Source organism: Pongo abelii, chromosome 3 (genome assembly GCF_028885655.2).
Source record: "Pongo abelii isolate AG06213 chromosome 3, NHGRI_mPonAbe1-v2.0_pri, whole genome shotgun sequence".
Lineage (NCBI taxonomy): Eukaryota > Metazoa > Chordata > Mammalia > Primates > Hominidae > Pongo > Pongo abelii.
Window position 1 is genome coordinate 30761361 of NC_071988.2, and position 16089 is coordinate 30777449.

General features: G+C 33.7%; 2 long non-coding RNA genes across 2 annotated transcripts in view; one reads left to right on the forward strand and one right to left on the reverse strand.

Moving 5' to 3' along the window:
• The window catches only part of LOC129058840 (uncharacterized), a 51082-nt gene extending 36090 nt beyond the window's left edge, over positions 1-14992 (forward strand). The window contains exon 3 of the long non-coding RNA XR_008524254.2: positions 14746-14992. This is a non-coding gene — a long non-coding RNA (uncharacterized LOC129058840). The remainder of the gene's footprint in view (positions 1-14745) is intronic.
• Positions 2930-13662, reverse strand: LOC129058841 (uncharacterized). The gene is made up of 3 exons (XR_008524255.2): positions 13502-13662; positions 4441-4634; positions 2930-3351 (listed from the first exon to the last, which is right to left on the reverse strand). It is a non-coding gene; the product is annotated as an uncharacterized LOC129058841 (long non-coding RNA).
• Positions 14993-16089: the final 1097 nt, after the last annotated feature.

The following is a 16089-nucleotide window of genomic DNA, read 5'->3' on the forward strand; positions in this document are numbered from 1 at the left end:
ATTTGTGAGAATAGCCCTGTTCAATGAACACCTGGACTATCCTTTAATGATGTCTACATCAGTGGTAATGATTACTCTTTTATTTCTGATATTGATAATGTATGATCACTTTCTGTTAGCTTTACTAATGGTTTATCAATTTGATTGAGAGTTTAAAGTTTTCAGCTTTTTATTTTATTGATAATCTCCATTTTTTTCCTATTTTCAATATAATTGACTTTTGCTCTAATTATTATGTTTTATTAATTTGGTTGTGTTAGGACTAAATCACTCTTTTCCTAATTTCCTAAGGCAGAAGCTTAGGCTATTGATTTTTGATCTCTCCTTTTTTCCTAATATGTCTTTAATGTTATAAATCTCTCTTTAATTATTGCTTTTGGTATATCTCATACATTTTTATAAGTTGTAATTTCATTTATATTTAGTTCTAAATATTTTTAAATTTCTCTTGAGATTTCTTTATTGTCATATATGCTATTTGAAAATATGTTGTACATGCTGTAAATAGTTGGGGATTTCTTAGCTATCATTTAGATATAGATTTATAGTTTAATTCCATTATGGTCTGAGAACATGCATTGTATGATTTCTAAACATTTAAATTATAAAGGTATGTTTTATTTCCTAGAAGGTGGACTCTCTATGCAAATAAAACACAGGAGCTTAAGAAGAACAGTCTGTTTTTGAATGGGAGGTGCTGTGAATGTCAATTAGATTGAGTTGGTTGATATTGTTCTTGATGTCAAATATGTCTTTACTAATTTTCCGTCTGCTTGTTCTGTCAATTAATGATAAAAGTATACTTGAGTCTCTGTCTTAGTCTTTTCAGACTGCTGTGATAAAATACTATATACTGGGTAGCTTATAAACAAAGAAGTCTGTTTTTCACAATTCTGAATGCTGAGAAGCTCAAGATCAAGATACTGGCAGTTTTGGTGTCTGATGAGTTTCTACTTTCCGATTCTTAGATAGCATCTTATCACTGTTTCTTTGTAAGATGAAAGGGATGAGGAGGTTTTGTTTGGGCCTCTTTTATAAAAGGCTAATCTCATTTATGAGAGTTTTACCCTCATGACCTGTTATGGTTAATAGTGAGTGTCAACTTGCCTGGATTGAAGGATGCAAAGCACTGATCTTGGGTGTGTCTGAAGGTGTTGCCAAAGGAGATTAACATTTGAGTCAGTGGGTTGGGAAAGGCAGACTTACCTTTAATCTGCAGGGACATCATCTAATCAGTTGCCAGTGTGGCTAGACTATAAAGCAGGCAGAAAAAAAAAAAAATGTGAAAAGACTAGACTGGCCTAGCCTCCCAGCCTACATCTTTCTCCCATGCTGGTTGCTTCCTGCCCTCGAACATGAAACTCCAAGTTCTTCAGTTATGGGACTCAGACTGGCTCTCCTTGCTCCTCAGCTTTCAGATGGCCTATTATGGGACCTTGTAATTGTGATCATGCCACTGTAACCCAGTCTGGGCAACAAAGTAAGAACAAGTCTCAAAAGGAACTAAAAAGTAGTGTGGCTATATTTTTCTTTTTTCCTTTTGCATTTACTGTACTGCCAGTAAACTCATTTATCCGCAAAGTCATTAAGGGAGTTAATACCTAATAAACTCCTCCCTTTATATCTAAAAACTTCCCTTTTTATATATGTGTTTATCTCTCTACATATATGTTTATATATATAGAGAGAGAGAGAGAGACAGAGACAGAGAGAGAGTCAGGGTTCTCTAGAGGGAGAGAACTAATAGGCTATATATATGTGTGTATATATATAAACTCCCGTGTATATATATATATATATATATATATATATATATATATGTATACACACATATATATCGCCTACTAGTTCTCTCCCTCTAGAGAACACTGACTAATACATGACCTTATCACTGTCCCAAAGGCCCCACCTCCTAATATTATCATCTTTCATATACCTTTAGAATTATTATGTTTTCTTGGAGAATTGGTCCCTTTAGCACTATGTAATGCCAGTCTAACAGTTGGAATTTTATTGCACTATGGTTTTCTTTGTTGGAAATTAAATAGTTACACTAGGTTTCTTTTATTAGTGTTAGCATGATGTAACTCTCCATTTATATACTTTTAATCTATGTATGTATCTATAGTTAAGTGAATTTTTTAAGACATTGCGTATTATTTTTTCTCTATCCTACCATTTTTTCTTTTAATTACAATATCCAGATCACTCACATTTAAAATGATTATCGATATAGTTGTATTAATCTCTACCATAATTATAACTGTTTTCTATTTATTTTCTATGTTTATTATATATTCATAGTTATTTAAAATTCCTTGTTTGACAATTCCAACATCTATATCATATTTGGTTCTTGTTATTATGAATGCTTTGTCTCTTCAAAATATGTTTTTTCTTGCATTTTGGCAGGCCTTATAACTTTTTGTTAAAGTCAGACATGATGTATCTGTCCTATTAATAAGGACTACATTATATGTGGCCTTTTGTGTGAAGATTTATGTTACTCCTGCTTGAAATAGGATTGTGTTTACTGTTTTCTATAGTTGTATGTGCTAAGGATTAAAATTATTTTTCTTTTCTTTCTCTGTCTTCTACGTGGTCTTTGGGCTTTTCTAATAATTGCTTTCAGGGAGAGTCTGAAACTCGCAGCTTTTTTGTTGTTGTTGTTAGCTGTAATCCACTGCTATTCCACTGAAACCTATTGGTGTAGTGGTAAATTGTAGGAGAAAGAAAGTATTTTGTAATCTTATGATTAAATTCTGTCTGGTAGTGAGCTGATGTTTCTGGGCTGTGATTTTCACACATTTCTTAACTTTTTATCCCCACTTAAGTGAGATAGGAAGGCAAGCAGTGTGATGTTTGAGAAGTTATCTTCTAGATGGGGTAACCCTATGTTAGCCTTTTCCCCTACAGATTAAATCTTTTTGTGGGTAAAACTTGAATTTATTTCATGATGATTATTCTTCCCTTCCCACCGCTAGAGCCAAGAGGGTATCCTTCTTGGCTCCTGACCGTGAGAGACTGATGTGGTTCCTGGAGAAAGTACCCACTTAACTGTAGCCTCAGAAGTTACTCACTCTCCCTGTAGTTCACACTCAGTCTTCAGCATTCATTAAGATTACTTGTTCTGACTTGCTGACCCCAGCAGCCTCTGCTCCAGATGAATAGATCTTGGCAATGACTTTTGGATTCAACCTATCTCTCCATATTTCAAGATCTCAGTTTGCTCTGTGACCTCAGGTCTCTGATAACTTCAAGAAAAGTCATAAGGTTTCAGTTGGTTAAGATTTCTCGACTTGTCAGAACTGAAGTGATGACTTTCAGGCTCTTTAACTGTTGGAGCTAAAACTAGAAAAAGAACATTTCTTAAATGAAAAAGAACAGATTAAAATAGAAGTGGATCACATTTAGTAAAAGTAAGAAATATTTTAAATTATATACAGAAATGTGCATGTGTGCAAGTATTTAATGGGCAAAAATAGAATTGATCAAACTTTTTAAAAAGTTTAAAAAATATTGACCTAGAGTACTGGTTTAGTTTTGTTTTTCTCAACTAATGGGTATGCAAATGCTTGGTGTACCCCTGATTTGAACCAGGTTAATATAAAATATAGGAAAAAATATATTTCAGGTTCCATATAAATCCCAGTCTACTGGCTGTAATGCAACAATTTTCTCTTGTAACTAGAAATTTGCAACACTCCCTAAGGAAATGTTTCTATAGATATTAATTTAGTTTTGACAGTGTTGATCACTAAACAGTTAATTAACTAATTTAAAAAAACTGGAGGAAACTTTAGAGAAAAGCATTGGAAAAAATAATAAAAAAAAAAGGACAGTAGGAAGAATCCCAGTACTTCAACTTATACTGATACCGTCAAGCTTCTCAAGTGAGTTTTTCTTTTAAATCATTATGTCATTCTATTCTCACTGGGTAATAGCTTATTCACACTAGTTAGTTTTCCACATACTTAAAACTTCACTTTTTCTGTTAAAAAATATTTTTTACCCAAATGTGTTTGATTAAAACACATGAGGATTTGGATTAGAAGAGTATGTGTAGATCATTTGTTAGTATCAATCACCTTATCTTGATATATCCAACACTAAGGCTTTTTCCTGTTTTGGGTACCAGCCTCTTCTAAGGCACTTGTTTCAAAAAAATGTCTCTTAGGTGTACGGTCAAAGGTTTTTCCCATTACCAAAAACAGGAGTCCTGTCTTTGATGTCCAAACTAAAAACAACAATGTAGCTGACTTTCCCAAAACTACAAATCCAAGGAAAATAGGTCCTGTAATTCCCATTTTTGCAATGCACATAATCATTGTTAAGGTTCAAATGTGTCCCCCAAAGTTTATGTGTTTGAAACTTAATTCTGAATGCAACCGTGTTAAGAGGTGAGACCTTTCAAATTGGTTAAGTCATGGGAGTCCTTACCTCATGAATGAATTAATTCCATTATTTCAACAGTGGGTTCATTATTGTTGGAGTAGATTCCTAATAAAAAGATGAGTTCACCCCCCTTTTCTCTCTGTCTTCCTCATGTGATGTCTTCTGACATGTTACAGCAGAGCAAGAAGGGCCATTTAAGACACTAGCACCTTGATCATAGACTTTCTAGCTTCCAGATCCTTGAGAAAACAAATTATTATCCTTTATAAATTATCCAGTCTTAGGTATTTTCTTTCTTATAGCAGCACAACACAGACTAAGACAATCATTTCCATTTTCCCAAACAGTCTTATTAAGCCATTTCAGTGATGACGTAATTGAGTCTCATGGAAGTTAAGTAACTTAGATATAGATAAAATAAGTGCCTCAGTAGTAGAAAGCTAATAACATATATAGCAAATTCAAACTTATACCAAAACTTATACCAAAATATAGAATGTTAACCACTGTCTTCATATCTACAATTTGCTTTGGAAATAAACTATTTTTTTTACTTAACCAACATTTTAATACAAATAAAATAGAAAAAGCTTATAATATGGAAAACAGTTGATTCTCTAAATTTGTACATTCAAAACTGTTATATACAAAAGCATATTAAAAAGTCATGTTTACTTCAGAATTTGTAGAATAAAGAAAAAATACAACATATTTCAAGGAAGATTAAAGTATATAAAGATTTTCCTTAAGTAAATGCATGCTAAATACATTATTTAAGATTTCTATAGATTTATATCTTTATCACTAAGTAAAGCTGCATTCCAATTTTATGGTAAAATATAAAATTAATTGTCAAAAATATATATGAAAAACTAGTAAACTGGACTTTGAAAACTTAGATCCCAGGCCAATGTGTAATACTAGTTTTTGTCACTGGCAAAAGAACTTGCGATGAATCTCTATTTCCTCTTTTTAAACTAAAGAATGTTAAGTTTTATGACTTCATAAGCCCCTTTTAGTTCTACAGTTGTACATCTGGTTTCACTCACACATGAATTCGTCAGAGATAGTAAATCTTCTGTTTTATTTTTATTCACTCCATGTTTCTTGTACTTGTATGAAGGCTGACCATAATTGCTGCTGGATATCAAACACCTCATTATTAACAATGTGGTTGCCTATAGATTTTATTTTTTCAATTTCAAATGTCTGAAAAAAATGAGAGTTATTTTTACTGAGAAAAGTTCCTTAATCTAATATTTTTTGTTCTGATTGAGTTGATCCATTTTCATTTTTCTCTTGTAGAAGTCTTATTTCTACTTTTCAATAAATAAATTTACAAGTGCCAACAACTTTCTCAGAGTCACAGTTGATTTCACAGATGATCATAAAAAGGCCAGAAAAAGCTAAAATAATGGAAAAAGTGACTGCCTGATAGAACATTTTTGTTGCATGTATTCATGTATAACAATTCATGATGAAAATACGAAAGAGACTACCACTAAATTCAACAAGTAGAAATTCAAAAAAGCTAAGGTTAAAAATTTTCTCAGCTATATTTCTGCATTTTTCTAGACTTTTGAACTTTCATTTTAACTATGGGATTATTGATATACATGGCTTTTTGGCCATTATATGATGACATTATTTAACTTTCTGCTTTAACCACTTAACCCAAAACTTGTAGCTTAAAATATTATTTATGTCACTATTCTGTAAGCCTACATGTTGGGCCACATTTATCTGGGTTAAGTTTTCCACTGGTTTTAGCAAGACTCATGTGAAACGTGGTCAGCTGCCAGGTTGTCTCATGGCTCATTGGTCTCAAGGGGTCTCTTCTTTGATAGTTTATTTCTGCCTCCTGTAGGTCAGCCCAGGCTTACTCAAATGGCAACTAGGTCCACAATGACAACAACAGTGGAATATGCAAGGCTTCCTAAGGTCAAGGCTTCAAATTCTTCCATCATTTCTAAATTTTATCATTCAAAGGAAATCACCAAGGCAGCTCAGATTCAAAGGGCATAAATATAAACTACACATTGATTAGAATAGCTGCAAGGTTCAGGACATGTTGGCTTATGTGTATTACCCCAGCACTTTGGGAGGCCAAGGCAGGAAGATTGATGGAGCATAGGAGTTTTGAGGCTGCAGTAAGCCATGATCATGCCACTGTACCCCAGCCTGGGCAACAAAGTAAGAACACGTCTCAAAAGGAACTGAAAAGTACTGTGGCTATATTTTTCTTTTTTCTTTTTGCATTTACTGTGCTGCCAGTAAATTCATTTATTGGCAAAGTCATCAGCAAAGTCATATGTGTTGAACAAATGTTTGGTTGAATATGCATGAAATAAAGAGATGAAGATAATATAATTCAGTATGAGACTAATTACTGGATTCCTAAATTGAGGCCTTAAATAATGACTATTAAGTATCATGTTAGATATTCTTCAGATAAAAATTTAGGACCCTTTTTGATGGCTACAACAAGCTCTTGGAATAGTCTCTAAAAAAACTCACAGTAGACATATTCTGCCCTTAAGTATGGAATAAATCATGGAAATAATCAACCTGTCTCACACAACAAAAGGTGTGAGAAAAATATTGTTTACCCAAATAAAATTTTTTTTTTTGAGATGGAGTTTCACTCTTATTGCCCAGGCTGGAGTGCAATGGTGCAATCTCGGCTCACTGCAACCTCTGCCTCCTGGGTTCAAGCAATTCTTCTGCCTCAGCCTCCCGAGTAAGTATCTGGGATTATAGGCCCCCACCACCACACCCAGCTAGTTTTTTTTTGGCGATGGAATCTCACTCTGTCATCCAGGCTGGAGTGCAGTGGCGTGGTCTCGGCTCACTGGAACCCCTGCCTCCCGGGTTCAAGCAATTCTCCTGCCTCAGCCTCCCAAGTAGCTGGGACTACAGGCACACGTAGTCACACCCAGCTAATTTTTTGTATTTTAGTAGAGATGGGGTTTCACCATGTTGCCCAGGCTGGTCTTGAACTCCTGACATCAGGTGATCCACCTGCCTTGGCCTCCCACACCTGGGATTACAGGTGTGAGCCACCACGCCCGGCCCCAAAGAAATTTTTAAGTGAGGACTATTCCCTGGTATTGGAGGCAGAAAATATATTCATTTATTAATTCTATAGATAAGTGACCACCTACTCTAGAGATAGAAAATAAACCACACATTTAAAAATCTCTGCTTTAATAAATTTATATCGTAGAAGGATAATTTGTAAGTAGAATGAAGAACAGTATTTCAAAATTCCCAGTTTGATCCTAATCGATGTTTTCCCTGGGTTTAACATTTCTGTAAGTCTCATGGGAAAGTCCTGTTTAAGGATTTCCCTTTTTCTTTTTACATTAAATGTCAAGGAGCAAAAAGGTCAAAATGTGGGAACAACCCAAAGACCTATCAACTGATAAATGGATGACCATTATCCTATGAAGTATTATTCAGTCACAAAAAGGAATGAAGCACTGATAGATGATACAACATGGGTCAATTTTTGAAACATTAAGTATAATGTTTCACTTAGTACAGTGAAAGAAGCCAGTGACAAAAGACAACATTAGTGTGATCCCATGTATATGCAATGTCCATAATAAGCAAATCTATAGAGACAGAAAGTAGATGAGTGGTTGCTAGAGCTAGAGACAATGGGAAGGTTGTAAGGTGAAGAGTATAAGGTTTATTTTGGTAATGACAAAAATGTTCTAAAATGGACTATGCTGATTATAGCACAACTCTGTGAATACACTATAGAACATTGAATTATACACTTTAAATGCATGAATTATATGGTATATGAATTTCATCTTTATAATTTTTTTCCTTTAAAAAAATCACAGGGAAAGGAATTTTCTTTCCTGTAATGGGAGAGCAGCTTATATTCACATATTTCTATCAGAGTTCCAGAAAAAGAAGAGAGAAAAAATTATGCATAAAACTATTTGAAGAATTATTTCCTGAAAATTTTTCAAATTGGGTAATTTACAGTAACCCAAAGATTTTAGGAGTGAAACAAATGCCAAGAATGTTAATTAAAAAGAAAACACCACCTAATCACATTATAATTAAATATGAGACCTAAAGATTAAGAAATAATCTCAAAAGCAGTAAGGAAAAAATACATATTAAATATAAGGGAACAGTGATAAAAATAAAATGTCTCTCTATGTAAGTATATATATATATATATATATATATATGAGAATATATATGAGTATGTATATGGCCGTATATAAATATCTCTATAAATACATGTATATACACATAAATGCACATGAATATATAGATGATTATGAATATATGTGCATCTATCTATCTATCTACACACTCAGACACAACACACACATGCACATACACTCACAGAGGTTTATTTTTAAAAAGTGGTTCATGCTATTGGGAAAGATAGCAATTCCAAAGTCTTCAGGGTAAATGGACAGGTTGAAGACCCAAGGAAGAGTTGAAGTTGAATCTGAAGGCTGTCTGCTGGCAGAATTTCTTCTTCCCTGGGGGAGATCATTCTTAATTTTTCTCAAGACTTTCAACTAATTGGATAAGGTTCATCCACATTATGAACAGTATCTATTTTACTCAAAGTCTACTTATTTAAATATTAATCTCATTTAAAAAATACCTTCACAGCAATATTCAGACGTGTAAGAACAAATATCTGGGTACCATGGACAAGCCAAGTTGGCATATAAAATTAACCACCACAACTTCCAAACAAAATTACCAATTAAATAACAAGACAATGCAATTAGACTGGCATCAGATTTATCAAAACAATATAAAAAGCAAGCTTTTAATGGAGCATCAGTTTTTAAAGAAATTTAATTGAAAAATGAGTGAAAAAGGATGTTTACTATTAAATTGTCCATCAAGTATCAAAGCTATGTAAATATTGTTTTAAATAGTGAATAGCCCAGGGAATACTATACTCACTAGCTGTTCTCAAGCAATTGACTAGAGTGGTCAGAAAAGTTTTTGTTAAGGAATCACATAATGAATATTTTAAGCTTTGTTGTTTCTATGTGTTTCTGTCATATTTTCTTCTTCTTTTGTTTGTCTACAACTGTTTAAAATTGTGAAAAACAACTTTCATGGACCATAATTTAACAGGATGTATGCCAGATTTGGCCCCTGGGAGCATATTAATTCCTGTGTTAAAAAATATGCTTCATCTAACCAAGAGATGACTAAATAAACACTGGCAAAAGCACTATTGATGAACATTTAATTGTAAAGGCAAGGGCCAAAAAATTATTGTAGATATACACATATACATATACCAACATACATATGTGTACTTCAATATGTATACATATATAAATCAAAATGTATTCTGACAGAGTCAAAATAATGAATAAAGAATGGTAGAAAAAGGGAGATGGGAATAAGAAATATATATTCACTTAATAATGAAAAATCAATAGGTGGGAATCAAAAGATGCCATAAGAAGTAGCAGAGTAAAATTTTTTAAAAAAAGAGAGAGATTAAAGGCTTTAAAAAAAAGTAAAGGTATAAAGATAACCATAGGATCAAAACTACTGATATTTCTAAATATCAAGTAAATTAAAAAAAAAGAAAAAATCATTCATAGTCAATAAAATACATCAAATATAATACAAATATCAATTATAAATCTGACAGCTGAGACCAAATAATAACAGTCATAGAAATAAATATGAATAGACTTAATTGTTAGAAGAGAAGATTTTCATTTTGGCTGACAAAAAAACTACCCAACTACATGCTGAACACCAGAGATATTGACAACAGAAATTCATAGGATCTAAAATAAGAGTTTCTTGGTTTCTACAACCTTTTGAGTCTGAGATTTTAGGTGTTGACTTGTACTTCATTCTATTCATCAAATCAAGTCATAAGGCCATCCAAATTCAGATAAAAAATAAACTAGCCCTTCATCGAAGTTGCTGCAAAGCCATTGTAAAAAGCCATGGATATTAGAAAAGAATATTTGTGGATATTATGATGTTATTTCAAACAACTTACCACATCTGGTATTGCATTACACTTAATCATCACAGAAATGCACATGAAAAGTATTATTATTCTTTTTTTTTAATTTACTGTTACAGGAATTTTGCCTCATGGATGTTAAACCATGTGTCCAAGATCATATCACTATTAAAATGACATTATTAAGACATTAATCAATTTGTGTGCAACTCTAAAACACATGCCACTGAAGATTACACCACGCTAATTGGTTCTTTCCCTGTTCTAGACTTCAATGAATTGCAAGGAAAATCTTATTTCACAGCCATATCAAGGCATTTGGCTTCTATTCTCTATCGTTGTGCTGAAAGTGTCTTCAATATGAGAAAGAATGGGGATACCAATAAGAATCTAAAAGCTGAGGAAGAGAAAGTAATTTCGTTATTTGCAGATATTATGATTGCCTACTTAGAAAACCCATGGGAATGATTTAGAAGCAATGAGAATGATTTAGAAACGATGAGAACTTAGAGAGTTTGCTAATGAAGCAAGTCACAGAATTAATCAATACATAAACATGAATGGTTTTCCTAGATAACAGCCATGACTAGTTAAATCATAAATAATTAAATAAAGCACATGGACAATACCAAAAATGATGACAGAAATACAAGTTTTCATGTTTTATTCTGGACTTCAATCTCACAAATACAAACACCTCTATGTGGAGATTTCATGCACACTTCAGACTTACATTGCAAATTGAACTCATCGTTATCATGTCCCATCCTACTTCACCCTATGGATTCTCTCACTCAACTCATGACATTCCCGTGTCCTTATACCCATGTTGAAAGTCTGAAGTTATTGTCTTTATTACTTGAATGTCTCCTCCCCTTACCCCTCAAATCTATATTTTTGCTAATTTTGCCTCTAAATGTTTTAATAGACTTTATTCAGTTATAATTTTCATAAAATAAAATGCATATATTTTAATGTATGTTTGTTGAGTTTTGACAAATGTATCTACCTATAGAAACACCACCTTAATCAAGCTATAAAATATTTTCAAAATCCCAAAAAGTTTACACATAACTTCTTAGAGTCATCCTCCCAAGGCAACCGTTGAGCTGAGTTTTATCACCACAATTTAGATTTACTTTTTCTAGAACTTTAATACACAAAACCATATTGTGCATATTCTTTTGTATGTGACTTATTTTGTTCAGCATAATATTTTTCAGATTCATTCAGGTTGTGTGTAACATTAATTCATTAATTTTTTATTGCTGAATACACTAAGCCAATATTTCTTAGGTATTATTGTCTCCACCAATGCTTATGTTACCCATCTCTTTCTAATTTGTATCTTTCCTATTAATGGCATGGTATACTTTCATTATGACTTTTTCGATTGTCTCTTTCATAGTGTTTCAGAGCACTATTATAAAAAGCCTCCAATCTAACTATGCAACTCCTCTACAAAATATCCATCAATGGATTCTCTCAAATGATAGATTAAAAGAATAAGCCCCTTACAGGAGCATCCAGGATCATTCAAGATCTCTTCTTTTCCTCCTTTGCCTGCTTTATCTCATTAGGATTCAGGACTTCCTAAGTACATTTACATTTCTTCATATTGTATTTTAGCTCTACTTTGTTTTGCTCTACATTATTTGCTTTTTGAGCCTAAAAGAGTTCTCTTTTCTTCTTTGTTTAGGTGAGAATTCTTTCACAATTTGAATAGAAAAGTGACATGGTAATTTAGGACAAAGAGAATAGTGTTCAAAATGTTGATGCGTATTTTAAAAAGCATGATGAGATGGTGTGCATGGATGGGTAGAAATCATGAAAGTATTTCTGGTATTGTTTCAGCTAGATCTCTCGGGGTTTTGCAGGAGCTGACATTGGAAGTCTAGGCTGGGTTGACATCAAATGTTCTGCAAATGAATTCATTGGTCATTATCCAGCAAAAGTGATGGAAAATGATTGACATGTTCTGCATGTTATATTAGTTGTCTATTGCTGCCACAACTAAGTGCCACAAATTTAGTGATTTAAAACAATACAAATTTATTATTTCACAGTTTTACAGGTCAAAAAGTCCCATTCGGCTTAATTGGTTTATATGACCCAAGAGTTACAAGGCTAAAGTCAAAGTATTTATTGGCTGGGCTCTTCTCTGGAGGCTTTGGGGTGAATCCGCTTTCCAGTTCATTCAGCGTGTTAAAAGAATCCAGCTTTTTATAATGTAGAACTGAGGTCCCTATTCTTTGATGGCTGTCAGCTAGGGGTGGCCTCCAGCTCCTAGAGGTTTCTTTCTGTTCCTTATATGTGGCCTTCTCACTTCAGAACAAGCAATGGCTCATCAGATCCTTCTCACACTTGGAATCTCTCTAACTTCACTTTTTGCTGCTTATCTTCTACCACATCTCTTCTGCTCACATCTAGACAAACTTTTTTTGTTTGTTTTTAACACCCGTCGAATTACACTGAGCCCATCCAGAAAATCCAGGATAATCCCACCTTTTACAGTCCATAACATTAATTACATCTGCACAGTCTCTTTTGACATGTAACATAACATATTCACTGGTTCCTGGAGATTAGTTTGTGGACGTCTTTGGGGGAAGGAATTTGATGAGGTCAGATTTAGGTCATAGCAGATGCTTATAGACGACTTACATCTCCATGAAAATTCATGCATTGAAACATATTTATAAGTGGGGTCATTGAGAGGTTATTAGTCCTTTATAACAAGCACCCTCCACCCTCCTCAGTGAGCTCCATTGTTACTTCTGTCACGTGAAAACACAGCAAAAAGGCAACCCTCTAAAAACCAGGAAGTGGGTCCTCACCAGACAGCGAATCTGCTGGAGACTTTATCTAGAACATCCCAGCCTCCAGAAGTGGGAGAAAGAAATTTCTATTGTTTATAAATTACCCACTCTATGGTATTTTGTTATAGCAGCCTAAATGGACTAAGAGAGAAGGTTTATTCTGGTAACTGGGTGGAAGTTATATGTGGACATAGCAGATGCCTCTGTTGACTGCATTATATTCCTTCAATCCACTTGTGATTTCAGTCACATCTTGTGAGCTCACATTCACCAAATTTTCCCACTGTCTTACCTCAGTTGCAAGCTGTATGATTTATAATTTGCTCACGGAACTTTTTATTGCTGTAGTTTCTCCATAAGCACAGCCCAGAAGTACTAGCAGGAAGGTAGAGTAAGGGCGTTTTAAGCCTCCCAGGTTTAGATCCTCATCTGTGAAGGATGAAGGTTGATTGATAAATGCACCCTTCCCATTTTGCATGTGATGAGTTTCATATTTGTCAACACTCCCAGTGGATTCGAGCCTGGTTCCCACACCAGCAACTCATTCCCTAAATACTGCTGCCTGTGATCATTTCCCAAATAGACTGTCTGTCAGTACCCATCTCCTTGTCTCAAGTTTTGTATCTGAGATCATTTTAACCAAGACAAAAAGCAAGCTGTCATATTTATAGGGAGGTCACTGTAATATTTTATTATGAGGGTCTGAAAGTCTCAACCAAGGCAGTGGCAAAGGGCTAAATGAAAGAAGATAGTTTTAAGACATGTAACTGATTATATTTAGAAATCTATTGACTATGGAATGGAGAGAGAGAGAGATATTATTTGAGAAGGTTAACTTGCAAGGAAGGCAGGTGAAGAAAAGTGAGGTGGTATCATACCTGTTCCCAATATGGACTTTAATCTGAAACAATGATAAACCTGGACACTATCTAGATTTAAGCATCAAATATGCAGTAAGTAGTTAATTGCTTCAAAGTACTTCATTAGTATGTTAATTAACTAATTCTAAGATTACAGAGTATGGAAAATTTAAACCTTTATATAGTGCTTACTACAAGCCAGGTACAGTTCTAAGCACTTTATGATATAAAATAATTTTATCCTCTTAATATCCTTATTGGTAGATACTATTAAGTCATCCTTATTTTAGATATAAGAAAACTGAGATACAGAAAGATTTATTAATTTTCCCAAGTTTACACAGATATAAGTAGTAGTGCTGGGGTTTGAACCCAGGGCCATCATGCTCTCGAGTTGGAGATATTAGTTCTACACGGTTCTGTGTCTCTTAATACTAATACTAGTACTTTTTCTAGTAATACTAACATAAATATGCATGATTAGGGGAGATTGAAAACATGGATACAATATTTTACAGTCCTTCTATCGAAAGGTGGAGACTATTTCCCCAAATCTTGAATCCAGGCTGGTCCTGTGACTTGTTTGACCAATAGGAATAGGCAAATTAAACATTATGTGAATTCTAGAGAATAGCCCCAAGAGTCCTTGTTGTTCATGCTTCTTCTCTCCTTTAAGGAAGCCAAGCCACACTGCTAACTGATGAGGGATCAACTTGAAAGAGGGAGGACCTGCCAATAGCCAGCAGCACAACTCCAGATATATGGGAGTCAGGTGATCATAAACCATCCATTTTCTGCTGAGTCACAGTAGACAGCAACTCCATGAATGAGACAAGAAGGTGTTGGTAAAAACAAAACAAAACAAAGCAAAAACTGCCTGGTGTAACCACAGAATCTTAAGAAATAATAAATGATTTTAATCCAATGTTTTGAGTCGGTTTGTTATGCAATGGTAGAAAACCGACTATGATTAACTGAGAGGCTACTCACAATAAGAAACAATGCTAGCTGCTGTGGGAAATGACAAGGTAGTAAAAATATGTTGCTAAAATTAAGAGGTAGCAGTAAGACTTCACCTTGAGGGAGAGAATGATGGAATAATTAAGAACTATAAAAACAAATCTAGAATACTTCGAAAGATTCTTTCAGATAAGATCTTAGAATGGAGAAGTAGTAACCAATGAAGAAATGTTTGCTCCTAAACCATATGTTTTCCTTGTCCGTGAAACTACTGCAAGTTCACATTATAAATAGTGTGTTTTTATGAACACAGTTATTTTAAAGATATAAAAAGAACTGAAGGGAAGATGAGCTTTGAAGTCAGATAAGCCAGTATTGTAATACCTATGTTACAATTTATTATCTGGCTGGTTTTGAACCACTTACTGGAGATCTCTTTACCTCATTTTCTGGTCTGTTAAATGGGAATATCGGCATCTGATTTATAGACGTGTTTGTTAGTTAAGTATAGTGACGTAAGTAGACAGCTATTTTAATGTCTAGTTTAAAAATTGGTGTACAAAAAATTGTACTTTACTTCATCCTCAACTTGTTGTAGGAGAACTTAAAGAAATATCCATAGTTAATTATATTACAACGAATATAGTCCCACTTTCTCAATTATATTTTAATAAATTAGAATTTTCCATTACAACTTTTACACCGAGGCACGCCTAAAACAGTGTGGCTTTCATTTTAGCTAACCCAATTGATAATAAATTAAAATATTTATTATTATAAAATAATAAACAAAATAATAATATATAATATTAATTAAAACTATGTATTATTTAAAAAAAACATATCTGATCTCTTCCAGGCTTTAGGGCAAAAACTGGGGTCCACAGAATGCTTGCTGAAACAACTTTGCTCATCCAAAATCACAAAAATCGCGTCAAAAAAATGTTGATGATAATTTAATTTTCTTCACTCTCCATGAAGATGTTAGATAATGCTCACTCTGGGCAAGAATAAAAGCCAGACTCATCAATTGTGTTACCGATTATATTCTTGCAAAAGA